This window comes from Entelurus aequoreus, linkage group LG03, assembly GCF_033978785.1.
Source record: "Entelurus aequoreus isolate RoL-2023_Sb linkage group LG03, RoL_Eaeq_v1.1, whole genome shotgun sequence".
Taxonomy (NCBI): Eukaryota; Metazoa; Chordata; class Actinopteri; order Syngnathiformes; family Syngnathidae; genus Entelurus; species Entelurus aequoreus.
Genome location: NC_084733.1, coordinates 67,761,147 through 67,767,146, shown reverse-complemented (window position 1 = coordinate 67,767,146; position 6,000 = coordinate 67,761,147).

The following is a 6,000-nucleotide window of genomic DNA, read 5'->3' as shown; positions in this document are numbered from 1 at the left end:
ATCAGACCAGATAATTTTGTTTCTTATTGTCTGAGAGTCTTTCAGGTGCATTTTGGCAAACTTGTTACTAAGAAATGCCTTCCGTCTGGCCACTTTACCACACAGGCCTGATTGTTGGATTGCAACAGGGATGGTTGTCCATCTGAAAGGTTCTCCTCTCTCCACAGAGGAATATTGTAGCTCTTACAGAGTGACCGTTGGGTTCTTGGTCACCTCCTGACTGAATGCAGCAATGCACAGAGACATTCTGGATGAAAACCAACACTTCCCATCCAACCTGATGTAGCATGAGAGGTGCTGCAAAGAGGAATGGATGAAACTGCCCAAAGAGAATTGCTGCCAAAGATGCATAAACAAAGTATTGAGCAAAGGCTGTGAATACTTATGTATATGGGATTTATTTCTAATTTTCAATAAATTTGCAAAAAAACAACAACAAAAAAATTCACATTGTCATTATGGGGTATTGTCTGTAGAATTTTGAGGACAAAAATTCCATTTTGGAAAAACGCTGTTACATAACATAATGTGGGAAAAGTGAAGTGCTGTGAATACTTTCCGGATGCACTGTAACTCCAATATTTTTTTTTCATTTATTTATTTATTTCAGGCAATGACATGAAAAAGTACAAAGTTGACAACACATAATAATATAAATTAATATAGTGCAAAAGGTAATGTACAGTATGTAATGCATGATTGTCCAGTTTTGCCTGAAAGGGAGTGGGATGAAGATAATTTATTTAATCCCACCCCCAGTTCTCCATTCAGTGATTATTCACATGAGTTTCACTGTTACTTTGTTCAAGGGTTATAATACAGATGTTGTATCATAGTGGCATTACCACAGGTAACAATAATTATTACACTGTAACAATAATTTGTATAAACAATGTAGGAATAATGAATATACCAACAATGGTAATAGACAAAATGCCAACAATGGTAATAGACAACATAGCAATAATGATAATAGACAACATTGCAATAATGGTAAGGAAACATTGAGCACATGTTAACACTTTGAGACGGAGTACAACCGCAGGTCAAATTAAAGACCCTCATCTCTATATTTGAACCAGACCCCATGTTTGTATAATAGTTTAAATCGATTAATAGTTTGGCATTGCATGTGTTGTAAGTCCAGTTTGTTCCATAGTTTTACTCTGCGTACAGACACACAAAAACGTTTACGAGTGGTTTGAGCTCTTGGCAATAAGAAATATCCAAAGCCTCTCAAGTTATGAGCCTGCACTCGTCTTATAAAAAAACGTTGTAGATTAGGCGGCAATAATTTGTTAAATGCTTTATATAAGATTATTAATGTATTATATTTAACAAGGTCATCAAATTTGAGCAATTTTGATTGCATAAACAGATTATGAGTATGTTCAAAATAACCAACGTTGTGAATGATCCGCACTGCTCTTTTCTGTAATATGATCAGAGGATGAATTGTGTTGTGGTAAGTATTCCCCCATACTTCAACACAGTATGTAAGGTATGGGAGTTGTAGATTCCTATTGAAGCCTTTAGCTTGACGCTCCTCTACTTTCTCCTGCCCGCTTGCTGCGGCGACAACAAACAAATATCCAGACGCTCCTCTTCGTTTGGTATCGTTTACTATTGTCACTTAATTATTCAAAAACGTAAAACAATAACGATGTGGGAACAAATGAATGGCAAAATAAACAGAGTTTGTTACAGCAAGAAAAAGTTAGAAAAAGTAAGAGTGAGAAAAAGTAAGAGTGAGGTCAAAAAACTGTGTGGCTCAATTCCCCCGCACCTGACTGTCATTACCCATAATGCACTGTGTCCAAAAAAAAACAACCTACCACACAGATCCTTCCGCCATATATGCAATTTAAACAGTTACATCATCAAATTATTTAGACAAATGTAATAATTATTCTAAGCATGCAAATCAAGTAAATAGTCCCATTTTGGCTGAATAAACATAAAGCACCTACCATAAAATGTGTAAATGAACTCAAACAGCATTTAGGCTCCTACATTACCGGCCCCTAATTGTTATCAATGTCCTTGAAACAATTACTTAAACATGTTAATTCAAATTCAAGGTGCCTAAATAGCCTTAACACTTCTCAAAGAAGCTTGTAGTCCTTTGCCCCATTCAACTTGAGGTCTTTGCTTCATCGCCATACTTTAATGATCTTCTGCTTCTTGAAGAAGACATAGCTTTGTAATAGGGCGACAAAGCTCGTTAGTCTTAGTTTTCACTTGAACTTGACGAACAAGTCCGTCTCCACCAGGAAAAGTTTCTGAAATTCTTCCAAGTGGCCAGGAATTTCTGGGTGAAGTGTCGTCCACGATCAGCACCACGTCTCCAACACAAAAGTTTCTTCTTGGTGAAGACCATCGCTGACGTTCTTGAAGCTGCGCTAGATATTCCTTACACCAGCGTTTCCAGAAGATATCCGCAAGGTATTGTACTTGTCTCCATCTGCGACTGGCATATTGGTCGCACGGATGAAACACTCCTGGAGGTAGCTCAGGTTTGACCTTCAGCAATAACAGATGGTTGGGTGTGAGAGCCTCCAAGTCGTTGAGGTCTGAAGATGTCTTTGTGATGGGTCTGCCGTTTATGACTGCTTCGGCTTCACAAAACAAGGTATAAAGACCCTCTTCATCCAAAACTTGTTCCTTTACAGTGACGCTCAGTATTTTTCTCACTGAACGGATTAGCCGCTCCCAGCTTCCTCCATGGTGAGATCCTGCTGGTGGATTGAAATGCCACTGGACACCTCTTTATAACAAGTGTTCGTAAATCTTTTTGGTGTTCCATTCTTTGATTGATTTCCTCATTTCGCTGTCAGCTGATCGAAAGTTGGTTCCATTATCGGAATACATCTCTTTGACTTGTCCTCTTCTGGCAATAAATCTTCTGATTGCGTTAAGACATGCATCGGTGTCGAGTGAGGATGCAACTTCCAGATGTACGGCTCTTAAAGCAAGACACGTGAAGATGACGCCATACCTCTTTACATGTCCTCTTCCCCTCTTCACTTGGAACGGACCAAAGTAATCCACACCGACTCTCGTGAAAGGTGGATCGTCGGGTAGGACCCTGCATGTTGGTAGATCTGCCATGAGTTGCTTTCCAGCGGCTCCGTGGAGTCTTTTACAGATGACACACCTGGACAGAAACCTTCTGATGGCTCCAATGGCTCCAGGTATCCAACATTTCTGACGTAGATTGGCCATCATGTGATTCCTTCCGGCGTGAGCTGTTAGGTCATGAATATGTCTCAACACAAGCCTTGTGATGTGTGAATCCTTAGGCAATATGGCTTGCTGCTTGGAGTAGTTAGACATTGCTGCACGGCTCAACCTTCCGTCAACTCTCATAACTCCATCTTGAAGAATTGGATTTAACTTGAAAAGTGAACTACTTTTCTTTACTCTTTGATTTTTCTCCAGCATCGCCCAATCTTCTTTGAAACTTTGTCTTTGACAGAACTTCACAATTTCTGTTTCTGCTCTAGTCATGTCATCACAAGTCAGACACTTTCCTTCGACATCTTTCTTGAATTCAAGCATCTTACTTTCTTCTCCTGATGTTCTTAGTTCTTTTCTTTTTTCCTTCAGCTCTTTCAGCAGATCTTTGAGTTTTAGAAACCAGGCTACAGCATGCTTCAATGCTGTCCAAGAAGAATATTGGTTCATCCACTGATCCACAAAATCTTTGGCTTCTTGTGTCTGAATGACGTATACATGAGTCACTCTTTTGACCTCTAGGTCGTCCGTATCCAGCATTCCAGGATCTGGATTTTTAGGCCACTGGTCTTGTGAGCTGAGCAAGAAACTTGGTCCTGAGAGCCAGCTCTCATTTCTCAAAAATGCTTCCACGGTCTGTCCCCTTGAGACGGGATCAGCGGGATTCAGAGTGGTGTTAACATATCTCCACTGAGATGTCTGAGAGTGCTCCAGGATTGCCGCGACCCTGTTTGCAACAAACGTCTTGAATCGGGTACACTCACTGATCAAATACTTGAGCGCCGCCGTGCTATCTGTCCAAAAGATAGACTCCTGGATCGCCAGTTCAAGCTCTTTTCTCAGAAGCTTATCCATCTTTATAGCAACTGTGCTGCAGTCAATTCCATTAGAGGAATAGTCGGAGACTTTAGGGGCGCCACCCTTGTCTTTGCCATGATCAAGGTGGATTGCGCTTCACCTGTTGAAAAGCGCATCAGCAAGTAGCTTGTGGTTCCGTAGGCATCTTCACTTGCGTCAGCAAAGTGATGAAGCTGCGCAAAGGCTGGCACACCAAACTGCTTTAACTTGATGCATCTGTCAACTCCAACATTTTCAAGTTGTGACAGACTTGAGATCCACTTTTTCCATCTCTCAATCACTGTGTCGGGCAGGTCTTGATCCCAACTATATTTCTGCCGACATAGATCTTGCAGAATTCTTTTAGCAGGCAATATTACTGGAGCCAGAAAGCCCAAAGGATCAAACATTGAACTTACTATGGAAAGCAATCCTCTCCTAGTGTATGGTCTATCTTTGAGGTTGATCTTGAACTTGAATTGGTCTGATTCGGCACACCACTGGATGCCTAATGTTCTCTCCACTGGCAGGTAATCCTCATCCAAGTCCAGATCTTGAAAACCCTGTGCTTTTTCCTTTTCTGGAATCGAGTTAAGCAACTTCCTGCTGTTGCTTGACCATTTTGTCAGCCGAAATCCTCCTTTTGCCAACATTTTCCTCAACTCGGCACACAGGGTAATGGCTGTATCTTCATCAGCAACTGACTTAAGACAGTCATCCACGTAAAAATTCTTGTTTACAGACCTTGCTGTTTCCTGTCCAAACTCGTCCACAAAGTCTGTTGCACATTTTTGAAGTGCACGTTGCTCTGCAATTGCCTTGTAATTTGGCATAGACAAAGGCTTCTTCCTCACTGGAAGGCAAATATTGTAGTGGCCATCTTTAATTACTGCAGTTTGAGACACCATACTGATAAACTGATGGTCGTCCTTGGACATCTCAATGTTTTCATTTTGTCCGGCATCAGGAAAGTCGTGCTTGAACTGCAGCTGCCAAAGCTCCTCAAGCTTCACCACTGAGATTCTGTTTGCAGTAATTCCTGTCAATTTGTCAATTGCAGTTCTGTCACTTCCACCTCTTAGTGGTTCATTTACTGTCCAGCCTAGCATCGTTCTCACAGCGTATGGTCCATTACCCACACTTTTAACCACTTGCAGTGGCTCCATCGCTTTGGGAACGTTTACTCCGATGAGTAATCCAATCTTGGCTTGAATATTAGGTATTCTCACCTCCTTTAGGTGTGGCCACCTATCAATATCCTCTTGTCGAGGAATATTGTCCTTAGAGACAGAAATGTCTTTCTGTGAATAAACTTCCTTTAGTTCCACAAACTCTTTTCCGTCCAAGCTGCTGATTTCCAAGCCAGTCACGATGCTTGTGTTCACGACTGTATCATTTCCCATTGTTCGCAACGAGATGCTTACGTTGCGTCCACTCACATTCAGTTGGTTTATCAGTGACTCTGTGGCAAAAGTAGCTGAACTACCTGGGTCCAGAAAGGCATACGTGATCACTGTCTTGGTTCCTTTTTGTGCCTTGATGTACACGGGAAGAATCGAAAGAACACAATCTTCTCTACCGGCCCCAGTGACACCACAGGTTTCTGTTGTTTGTACAATGGCACTTGATATTGATTGCTGTTCAAAATTGTCCTTTGCGGTTTCTTCTCTGGAGTCTTTATGACCAATGTGTAATAATGTGGGATGCTGTCTAGAGCATTCTTGACATTGAAGTTTTTGTTTGCAGCTACTACTCATATGTCCATGCTTTAAACATGCAAAACATACACCTTTGCTTCTCAAGAAGTCAATCTTGTCTTTGTGTAGCTTGCTCTTGAATTTCTTGCAAACTGTAAGGCTGTGTTGCTCTCCTTTACAATAAACACACGGTTTTCCACTAAAGTCCACTGAAACTGTTCGTGTTTTT